The sequence below is a fragment of the Procambarus clarkii genome, chromosome 49, assembly GCF_040958095.1.
Source record: "Procambarus clarkii isolate CNS0578487 chromosome 49, FALCON_Pclarkii_2.0, whole genome shotgun sequence".
NCBI lineage: Eukaryota > Metazoa > Arthropoda > Malacostraca > Decapoda > Cambaridae > Procambarus > Procambarus clarkii.
In genome coordinates, this window is record NC_091198.1 from 16,516,702 (window position 1) to 16,528,703 (window position 12,002).

General features: G+C 41.5%; 1 long non-coding RNA gene across 1 annotated transcript; it reads left to right on the top strand.

Annotated features, from left to right (window-relative positions):
* The first annotated feature begins 5,867 nt into the window (after window positions 1-5,867).
* On the top strand, window positions 5,868-10,522 carry LOC123763423 (uncharacterized). Its single transcript, XR_011222431.1, has 2 exons — window positions 5,868-6,007; window positions 9,487-10,522. It is a non-coding gene; the product is annotated as an uncharacterized lncRNA (long non-coding RNA).
* Window positions 10,523-12,002: the final 1,480 nt, after the last annotated feature.

Sequence of the window (12,002 nt, forward strand, 5' to 3'; positions counted from 1 at the left end):
CTGTTAGTGGGGGAGATCCTAGCAGAACTGTTCATCCAAGTGTTCTGGTAGCACAAGTAGGTCATTTTTAATAAAATATTAACAAATTTCGTGAACATTGAGAGTCATCTTCCAATGCTATACCATAAGTGATGGAAGGGGCGCGAATAATTTTGGTGGGCCGGTTTACACTGCTTCAGGTATACTCCGGCAGGTAATGTGAATTCCCAGAAATAGGTATAACAGAGGGTAAACCAAGCAGCAAGTAATATCCAAGGGTCTGTTGATATATTTGGCTGATCCATGTATATGTGGCTCCTGTTGTATCACCGCCAAGGTAGTACAACCCGTTCTCGCACTTTCATTAAGTCAATATTGACATTAAATAAGTGCATATGTGACATACTAATTTATTGTGAATGTTTTAGCTTACCTTGAGAAGCTTCATAGAAAACACCGACCTTACCTAACCTTCTTAGTATGTTAAGATAAGCATCTTATTGCTTCGTAATTACAATTATTACTTAACCTATTATAGGTATAGGTAGTAAGATGATGGGATAGACAATGTTAAAATCACTTTACCAGTTAAAAAAAAAATTGAGATCCTGGTTATATTATCCTGGGATATTTAGATGCAATCCAAAATTATAATAAACGCCATGCTAAGGTTGTTTATCGGTATGTTGAGAATAGTAATGAATTATTACAAACAAATATCCATCGAGACACGTTGTTCCAACATTCAGTGATCACCATTGAAAAGACAATTTTATTGTAATTAAGATGTTCGTAGTATACAAAGTCATTGATAGCATTAAGAATACATTACTTTATGACCGACTTAAGGACTAGCAAATCCTCATGTTTCTTTACACTGCTCGTGAGCTACGTCACTGAGTATTTGTTATGGAAGCCGTACGCAAAGAGAGGCCAGTAAAGTCTTCAGAACGACCCACAACATCTTGACTGACGAGGGCGCTTTCGTGAACGCTACGAGGAGGAGAGTTTTCTCGGGTGAAGGAGATGGAGAAGAAAGAAAATGGAATATGTAATACGTAGAAGGGAATGAGGAGATGGAGGAAAAGTAGAAGATTAACACGAAAGAAGGAAAAACCATGAGACACATCATTATTCCTGCTAACACTGAATAACGAATATAGCGAACAGAAAAGTAGCTGAAAAGAAATAAAATAACAAATCCAAATCAATGTTCTCAATATGTATCTAACCCAAAAAATCACCAACACTGAAAAAGCCCGAAAAAAAGAGAGAGCAGAATAAACAAACCCCCCAAAAAATCCCATGAAGATAATCTTTACGAAAGATGTACCTCCTAGCACACCAAAATACGACTCTCCCGGTTCAGACTCCCATTTAGATATGATTTACGATGCTCCTTTTAAAGTTCCGAGAGGTCTGTAGGATTTAATGTTATCGAAGGTCGTGTTCTGCTCCAACTGATCCTGTATAGTTTATAGTTAACGGGGGAAAAGCCCTTATTGCATTGGTGGTACGAGCACTTGAGCGATGTTGATTGTATTGGTGGTAGATGTACGAGTAGTGGTGGTGGTGGTTATTGGCGTGGTGTATGGTAGTTGTGGCAGTTATTGTTGTCATTGTATATCTGGAGTGTTAGCGTTTATTGTTATCGTTTACTGTCCTACTTGTATAATGATCCCTGTGATAGCAAGAGGTGTGAAAGCCCTCGTTAATGTAGCTATGATGAATAAATAAAGTTGTATCCAGGGGTTGTTCCATGTGGTACCTCATTATAAACTACCCCCGGGGGGGGGGGTTGTTTATAATGTGATACAGCGCCGCTAAACGGTGACGAGCTGTGATCCCCCCCCCCCTGACAGATGGTTCTTGTAGGCCAAGGTCCTTGTCATACACCACTACTATACATTGAGTGACAGGAAAAGGTGCAACACTTGATAACAGTTAAATAACCAGGGGACAGAGATCAGGCAAGACAGTTTGGACAGACTGCGTGTTTTTTGAAGGTATTAGAAAGTCCTTGACACAGTACTACACAGGTTCACAACAGAGGCCAACTCATTAAGTCACAATATCAAAGAGCAACGTCAATTCAACGCAGAATCAACGTTATTAACGTCGATTCAACGTGGAAGCAACGCCTCTCTTGGATATTGTGTAATCTGAAGCAGATAGGATAGACATTCCTCTCAATGCTGTGTAGATAAAGTCAGATTTACGCGAATAAAACAAAGCAGACGAGAAATAAACTACAAAATAATATGAAACCTAACTCAAGTAAGTACCAAGAATGTAGACGAGTCATGACGATATCATAGGGAACACAAGAACATGAGACTGAGAGAACACTGCTGGAATCAGACGTAAAATGAGAGCTGGAGGTTGATATCACGCCGAGCCTGTCACCCAAAGCGGATATAAACGCCTCATATATGCAAGATTATTACGGGCTCACCATAGCCCTTGCTACATGGAAATGTTAGTTCCGAGTAGCTGAATCTTAAACCACAACAACACTGGAAGATTGACCAACGTAAGAACAGTCTTTAGAAAACTTAATGTCAAGCCCGTTGTCTAGGAGACTTGGTAGGTAGCTGCCAGGGTGTGGTGCTCGCTGGGGTGGCATTTGAGCTGTAATATTTTAGCCATATATATGTGCCGCCATCTTTACTAATCTTGTTGGACACCTTTTTCTCTGCTTCGTGTTTATATCTTCCCTCTTCACTACTGCTACTTTGTGGTGAAGCCTGCTGACGACTCGGTTCCAATCTCGAATATTTTGTATTTATTTATATATACAAGAGTTCTTACATTCTTGTACAGCCACTAGCACGCGTAGCGTTTCGGGCAGGTCCTTAATCCTAATGGTCCCTGGAATACGACCCGCCTAAATCGTTTAAGAATCTGGTGTTCGTTCACTGCTGGGTGAACACAGGCGTAGAGTTAAGGAATGGTGCCTCGTTAATCCTCCCTAGCCAGGATACGAACCCAGGCCAAATCACTCGCGAAGCGTAGTGCGAGTGTATTACAACTGCATCCGCAGAGACTTGCGTTTGAGTTTTATGTTCTGATGGAGGACGTGTTGAATACCTCTACTGACTCTTCCCCCCCACGCCTCTCCTGCTTCTGTGGCTGGCATGAGCTCCAAGCCCCCTGTGGTGGTTACCTGGTCCCCTGTGGTGGTTACCTGGTCCTCTGTGGTGGTTACCTGGTCCCCTGTGGTGGTTACCTGGTCCCCTGTGGTGGTTACCTGGTCCACTGTGGTGGTTACCTGGTCCACTGTGGTGGTTACCTGGTCCACTGTGGTGGTTACCTGGTCCCCTGTGGTGGTTACCTGGTCCCCTGTGGTGGTTACCTGGTCCCCTGTGGTGGTTACCTGGTCCCCTGTGGTGGTTACCTGGTCCCCTGTGGTGGTTACCTGGTCCCCTGTGGTGGTTACCTGGTCCCCTGTGGTGGTTACCTGGTCCACTGTGGTGGTTACCTGGTCCACTGTGGTGGTTACCTGGTCCCCTGTGGTGGTTACCTGGTCCCCTGTGGTAGCTACTTCGTCCGCTGTGATGCACTGTAGAATAATGGTTTAAATCATGGGTTGAAACATTTAGTTGACACAGGAATGGAGACTTTTCATAACTTTTTGACCTCTTTCCATTTTAGTAAAGAGAGCATTTAGCTGTCAACAGCTATCACGCTGACGACTTCACTATAATCTTAATTATTAAACCTTAAAATCATCCAAAATACTGAAATAAGAAGCAAATAGGTTGTAACTATGTATTCCACAGATGAACTATGAATATAATGCAGCACTGGTACTCTGAGCACCAGTGCTGCTTCGAGTCTTCATAGGTACTTTGGTTGGTGAGGACGGGACTGAGGACAAAATTCTATCCGTCAATGAAAGCCCTGGCGAATCTGATTTTTCGATCAGGTGGTGTGGGTGTTTGTTGCTGGCTCCTGCGTTGGCCTGTTTTGATGTATTTGCGAATTGTTTTGTGCTTTGCCTTTGTTGTGTATGGGTGTTTGTGTGCGGTTGTGGGTGTTTGGTGTTCTTTCTTTGCGCGCGCCCCGTGTGTTGGGGGTGGCGGGCGTATTGGTGTGGTTGTGTATGTTGCTGTTCCGTGTGTTTGTCGCATGGGTTGTGTGTGATTATTTGTTTGTCATTGTAATTGATTTATTCTTTGTACATATTTTATGTTATTTATGTTCTTATGTGCAGTTTTTGGATTTACTGTTTACTTCTTGTTGGTGTCCGGTTGTGGTCCTGTGTGTGCGGGGTGGGACTGTTCTTGTTGGTGTCCGGTTGTGGTCCTGTGTGTGCGGGGCGGGACTGTTCTTGTTGGTGTCCGGTTGTGGTCCTGTGTGTGCGGGGCGGGACTGTTCTTGTTGGTGTCCGGTTGTGGTCCTGTGTGTGCGGGGCGGGACTGTTCTTGTTGGTGTCCGGTTGTGGTCCTGTGTGTGCGGGGTGGGACTGTTCTTGTTGGTGTCCGGTTGTGGTCCTGTGTGTGCGGGGCGGGACTGTTCTTGTTGGTGTCCGGTTGTGGTCCTGTGTGTGCGGGGCGGGACTGTTCTTGTTGGTGTCCGGTTGTGGTCCTGTGTGTGCGGGGCGGGACTGTTCTTGTTGGTGTCCGGTTGTGGTCCTGTGTGTGCGGGGTGGGACTGTTCTTGTTGGTGTCCGGTTGTGGTCCTGTGTGTGCGGGGTGGGACTGTTCTTGTTGGTGTCCGGTTGTGGTCCTGTGTGTGCGGGGTGGGACTGTTCTTGTTGGTGTCCGGTTGTGGTCCTGTGTGTGCGGGGCGGGACTGTTCTTGTTGGTGTCCGGTTGTGGTCCTGTGTGTGCGGGGTGGGACTGGCCGTGTTGTGGTCCTGTGTGTGCGGGGTGGGACTGGCCGTGCTTGTGTTATAATTTACTCCCCTTTTGTGTTCTAGGGGTGGTTAGCTTTCTGTACATGTGTTGTAATTGTTGTGTATTTTTTCTTGTACATTTTTGGTATTGTAATTATGTCATTTCTTTGTTGTGTATTGTATGCATTCTCTGTCCCATGCTGTCTGTGGGTTTCTTTGCTTGTGTCCTGTGACCTCATGTATGTATTATATGTCTGTTTCATGTATGTATTATATGTCTGTTTCATGTATAAGCCCCATTGTTTGTATTTATATGTTGTTTTGCACTTGTTCCCTGTTTTTGTACTTTGTTTTATATCCAAAAAAAAAGTTGCGTCAAAGTATCGGCCAATTAGCTTCACGTATATTATGGGAAAGTTACTTGAATGGATAATTGCAAATACCTTTCGTCTTCATCGTAAAGAAACAAAAGAAATAAAAGAATCACAACATGGTTTTATAAATGGCCATTCATTTTGAACAAATTTTCTATCATTTTATTCCAGCATAGTTGAGGCAGCTGATAGTGGTAAGGTCTGTGATGTTTGTTGTTAAAGATTTAGCTACTCAGGAGGAAGTGTCCATGTAGCACGGGCTATGGCGAGCCCGTCATCTGTGATGTTGTTTACATTGACTATATATATAGTCATATGAATGACTATATATCCAGTCATATATGAATGGGTGGATATAAATAAGAGGTGCCTCGTATGGGCAATGGGTCTTTTGCAGTTAGCTTCATTCTTATGTTGTTAATGAAGATTATGACATTAGTATATTCACGAATAACATTCGTAAACCATCATCACTTGTAATGTAACAAAAGTAAACTCAGACGTGTCTCTACACCGAGAAGCGGGTATACATGTATATATTTCAGTTTCAATAAATAATTGTCATGAATTACTAAGGTATCCAATTAAGTGGAGCCGACCAATGAGAATAGAGCTAGCGAGAATGTGACGGCAACTGAAATTGGGGGAAGGTGATTGGGTGTTGAGTCGACCTGCTCGTTGGGACGCAACGGAACGTTATTTTGCCCCTGTAGTTGGCCGGGGTTGGAGCTGTCAGTGTTGTAGGCTGAGTTGTGAGCTCAGTTGAGCAGTATACGTGAATTTTAACGAACTATCCATTATAAAAAATACGTTAGTAAGTGGTTTACCTCGGTTCTATTGTGTATGAGTTAAAGTTCAAACATTATAATTTTTGAGAATGAGTTTTAGAAACCCGAATCAGTGGGGGGATTGAGGTTAAATAGAATTACAGTATGGCTATATAGGTAAAATAAATGTACCGTGTAACACATGCTAAGTATCGTTGATGAAATTTGACTTGTAAGGTTTCGGATCTTTATTACGCGTTTTAGTACTAATGCTTAACTAAGGTTTGGTAACGTGAGTGAATAAATCCATGCAAAACAAAAATCAAAGGATCATACATTCTTCGTAAAGTGATGGTGGCAGTGTTAGGAAAAGTAGTTGTTGTCGATATAACACTTTAACAATAATGATGGTTTCCTTACAAATGTCGAGTCAGATAGTGCCTTGTTGCATAGAGTAGGTAGTGTGTGAGGGGCAATGACACGAGGTAGGGAAGTTATATTTGCAAGTAACAATAGACTAAAGGTAAATGTAATAGAGAATGAGTAGGCATTTAGAGCTCGAAATCCTAATGGGAGGATGTTAGTTAACCGTAGGTTACATAGGGGTTGAAAGAATTGCGTTAGTGGGAACGTTATTAAACAGTGTACCGGGACGAACGCTGTGGTGTATATTGAAGTGGCACCCACACTAGGGGGCCAGATGGCACTCACACTAGGGGCCCAGATAAGTGCGTTTAGGTGGCTATACGAAGTGGGATTTAGTGTAGAGTAGGCGAATGTAAAACAAGGGATGAAGCGCGAAGATTGATGACGTGCAATAGAATAGGTGTCCGGGTGGTGTTAGGTTAGTCGGTGAGGTGACGAAAATATGCGGTTTTGAGACTGGATATGCCTAATAATGAACGCTCTATTTCTCTCGCCTCCAGAGTCAGTTTTGTTTAAAATATGAAAGTTTCCGCAATATAATGGGCGTTAATGGAGGAATCATTAAAGGTGGTAATGCAAGAGAGAATTTGAAAGTTTCCCTATTAAGAGGACTCAATAGCTTTGGCCTCGCACACTTGGGGTCGAGGGTTCGAGTCGCCTAGAGGCTATGAATGGAATGTTATATTGCCATCCACAGTTCCCTTGAAATAAAGTTGTGGTCAGTAAAGAGGGATATATAGTTGATGTATGATATATTAGGGGAGAATTGTTGATAAAGGAATGTAGTTAATCAGAGTAAATAATATTTTATTGGGAAGTGTCAGTTATTTTCGGTAACATCTACTACCAAATGCTGCAAATGTAGTATTGTTAGGTCATTGAGTGTAAAATGCATTTACTCTATATAGAGTAAATGGACTAGTGGTAGTTGTTAGCATGGGTACAGTACACGCCTATATGTGGCTGAGCTCTGGGTGTATTGTCCCGGCTCTCAACTGATGTACATGTTCTTGAGGCTACTGAGCTCTTATACTATGTACATATGAAAGTGTGTATGGAGTCAGCCTGCACATCAGTGCCTAATGCATTTGAATTGTCAGTCTTGACACTAACAAAGTTGTAATATATCTGGCTGATTTTGGCACTGAGTTGGCAACGGTATCCCCTATTGCGCGTGTCACTTGTTAAGGAGCATGTCTTGATGTACCTTGTAAATTGGTTTGAGAATGTTATCATATCCCCCTCGGTATATGTTGTCTAGCAACGTGAGGTTTAATTCCCGTACTCTCCTCGTAGCCCTCAGTTCGGGTACTAGTCTTGTGGGGAAACCTTTGAACGTTTGAGTTTAGTGTTATGGTTGACTAGATACGGACTCCATGCTGGAGGTGCGTTCTCGCGGAATCGTCTGACATAAGTGGTATACAAAGTTCTGAATGAATCCTTAGACAAATTTACAAATGGTGGTGACATGGGCTTGAGAAAATATTGAAATATTTTCACATTAACGTAAATCTTAACCGTCCCGTTGTGATAATTGGGGATAGTTTCGTGGTATGCTTAATTGACGTTACCCTGCTGCTGGCCGTCAATTTATGGAATGATTCTGATAGGTGGCGGCGTTTGCCAGTTTTGGTGTAACAGAGGGTACAGTGTCCTTGAGTTTGTGATATGTAAATGGTGAAACGTTTGTGTGAATTGTAGTGAAGGTTAGACAGCATAACTTGTTTCTGTATATATTGGTATAATAACGAGGCGCATTTACCCAGTAAGCAAGGATAAAGGCTGATCCCCGTAAATAGATTGTTTGGTTCCATACATGCAGTATTTGTTTTGCTTCTGGGAATGTTCCTTTTTAGGCGGGATAAACGTGTTTACTGCCTCGTGACACAGTCCATGATGCCAGCCGTTTGTTTCGCAGTTATCTTTTGGGGTGAGATAAATTGTAGGAGGTAGTCAAAGATGGATACATTGTGAACACCCATTTCCAACGGTGCCTAGAAGTTTGTTCCCTGTATGCCACTCGTGTAGGGTAAATATCAGATAAAGCATGGCTTGTTCATGTGTTGGCATAGAAAGTTTGACAGGTAAGCTGCTGGACGTTGGAGCAATGTGTGTGGTTCTCCAGTCGAGTATGTTCTTGGAATGTATGTACTCGTGGTAGAAGTGTCCCATGAATAGTAGTGGTGATAAATTCCTGTTAAAGACGGGTAGTCGTCATGATATGTTATATAACGAATAAGACAAGGGGGGGGGGGAAGAAATTGATGTCCTTCAGGTGCTGTGGTAGCTGTTGTGTATTGACGCCTGAATAAAAACGGGCGGGTTTTCTTAGCAGCAGAGGTATACGACCAGGACGTCATGTTTTCCTCAACACGATATTCGTGTGGAGAGAGAAATTGTTTTTGATAGGTAATATATTGGTAGCCATTGTGAAGGTAGGTAGTTGTATTTGTAATCCCATGTATGTTAGTGTAGATTACGTTGAAGCTTGCTTCTGTTTATTGTCTTGTTGGTGAGCGTTTTGCTGATGGGGGAAGATGTTAGATGACTGGGAGGTCACCACCTGGAACAGTAGTTAAGATTTGTTCCATTTCACCTGAAAGTAATGTATTGTAGTATAAGGTGAATGGGTAATTATTTTGTACCACAGTCATGGCCACACCTGTACAATGGTAATGATCATGTATACAAAATTTAGAGATGGTGAGAAATATAGAACAATGGAGATGTGATAGTTGTGTGGTGTACATAACCATTTTAAAATGAAAACAAATTGTGTAGGTTACATTAAGTGGTCGATGTGTCTTTTTACCTAGTGTAAATAATGTTAATTTGCAAAGGTTAAATGTAATTTTGATGTTCCACAGTTTATACACGCGCACACTCGTGGCTGTCGTAGTGTGAGAGGGTAAGATAACGTGTTATTAATCACCTTTAGTGGTTAAGGTCGATTTCGAAGCTAACGTCCTAGTTACATCATGGGATGTATAAATGATATATTGAATTTGTACACATGTATCAAGTGCTATAGTAAATACAGTTCAGAAATGTAATATTCCCAGTACAGAGGTTGGAAATAAAGGTATACCATTTTTTCTAGTGTGGTGGTTGATTGGCGGTGCAGATACGATGGTTCAAGAGGTGCTACCAGTGGACTTTAAGGTCGAAGAGAAGTATGGGGACGGATGTCAAGAAGACAGCGGAAAGATCGCAACTGACGTCAGATATCATATTGTCCAGAAACCGCAGAGAGAAAGGAAAGACGACGTTCAGGAGTTTTGCCGGAAGAACGGCGACAATAATGTAATAGACTGTAAAATGGGTTTAGTTCGAGGAGAGACGAATAAAGGGCACAGTGTCTTCGATGAGATACATCCGTAAATGTTTGTTTGCTGAAATAATTTAGGCATGAAGAATAGGTAAAGTTGTGAAATGAATGTTATTAGGTGAGGTGTAGAGCTAAAAATTGTTCATAATTTACAAAGAAATAATTGTAACCTTCGTTACATAATACCTGCATTCTTTTCAATATATCAGATAAATATTTAGTCTTAAGTAGGTCAATATGTACAGAGAGGGAAGTAAAGAATGTGGTAGTAATAAATGGTTGGCTCCTGATGTATGTAATTTGACCTTTATACTTTTGTGAGATTGAATAGGGAGACGTATTTGTGTAACCTAAAGACTTTACCTAAGTAACTAAATTAAACCTACTTACAAGTAAGGTTGATGTAGGTATGTATTCCGGTGAATAGTTAGTGTCGCTTTTGAGGTCCCACAGACATTAGGGTGTCTCCAAAACAACTTTCAATAGGACACTCTTACGTTCACTATTTTTCATGTTTGTAATTCATACTAGTGTAAAAATATATATATGGGCATCTCTGTAGAGGTCATATAGTGACATTAGGGTGTTGTATTATTAATACATTTATTTGCAGGGTTGACATACATAGTGATAACTCGGAGAGGGAATATTGATGCGCCAGTGTTCATAACGTTTGCATGTATTACTGGTATAGGAGATTTGAGGTACACAAGTGGTCAGTGTGTTTACCTTTCCTGTTATCACTGGCGTGATGGTGTTACTAAAAATACTAGACAGTGGTAGTGTAAATATATATGACCAAATGGTATCCGACTTGTTTTTTTTCATGTATCAGTACTATGAACTGTTAATTTTCATCATTTCCTCTTGAAATACAGTAAAAGTTAAGATACTTGTGCTTTGTTGGGACAGGTTCGTGTGGAAAATGTTCATACACGTGGCTGAAGTTTGGGACATTTGTCTTGTGCTGATCAGGCAACTTTTTGTATCTTGTTAACAACACCCCCAAAAGGTGCTTAATGTTATGGATACAAAATAAAGCATAGTGAATTGAATTCATTGCAGGTAATGTTTAGTGTTTAAGAAAAGGTTTAGTTCTATAACTTGTAAACACGATTCTTCACTGTTGTAGCTTCACTTTACAGCCCTAATACTCTTTGAAAAGGGGCACACTAACAGGTTGCAGAGAAGCTTAGTTTCCAGTTGTGATGACATCGCCCTCAGGATTGTTTGAGAGGCTGGTCCAAATAGCCGAAGCTCGATACTCATATCTTAGTTTATACACGGTTTTTTAAAACAGATGGAATGCATTAGGCAAAGAGCCAAGCTGTTAACTTTCCACCAATGCCTAGCTTGAACATTGTTTACAAGTCTTCCCCCTCTCTAGAGGCAGCACCTGGAAAAAGTATGTAAGCTGTATTGTGATCTTCATGCAGCTAAAAAAAAACGTTAAGCATCACGATCAGACTATATTGTAGTATGGATAATGTTATTCCGGGGTTGGGGGTGTGCCTAGACTTGTTCCTATATGGAAAGGAACGAAGAGTTCTCTTGCCTGCGCCTTTTTAAATTGTGCCCACACGTTCCTGGCAATGGAGATCAGTAAGGCGGCAGCCCCCCTTAAAACTATACACAATTGCAGTAATAAGCCACTAAGTTTACTTATCAGCCTAGAGGTTGATCATAGATCGCCTATGCAGGATGAATGGATACTTAGTATGGGGGGGGGGGGGGGTGTTAAATAATTACCACACGTTTAAAAGACTTGGTCCACATAAGCAGAACAAGCTAGGGTAAACCTTGTATCCTATGTACTACTAGTAAGACAAACATCCAATTTATATAATACTCTACAACACACCTATGCCAGACAATGTAACGTTCTCACAGACTTGCTGAGTATCAGCAATAAAGAAACCAGGAGGTTCGTTTCACCACAGCCAGCAGAGAAGAGCCTCTCGCTGCCAGTACACTGCTCAACTAATCGTACAGTAATCATATCCCAACTTTCTAAAGTGTAAAGAATTAGTAAACATAGCTTGATTATTAAATAGGCAACAACTCGGTCTTTAAATGTTGTGAAATAAGTTAATTTTTTTTTTCCCCTGAGGACCCCAAATTGCAGAAGATCAAGCCTGTTGTGGCTCTCAAGTTTGAGAACTTTGAAGCATTTACTTGTCATTCACATTTGGGGGGGGGGGGGGGCATCAATACCATCAGTTTGAAATGTAAACTCGTTCGTCATTATTCCTTGTCCTACTGCCTTTTTTTTTTTTAAATCTACGAGC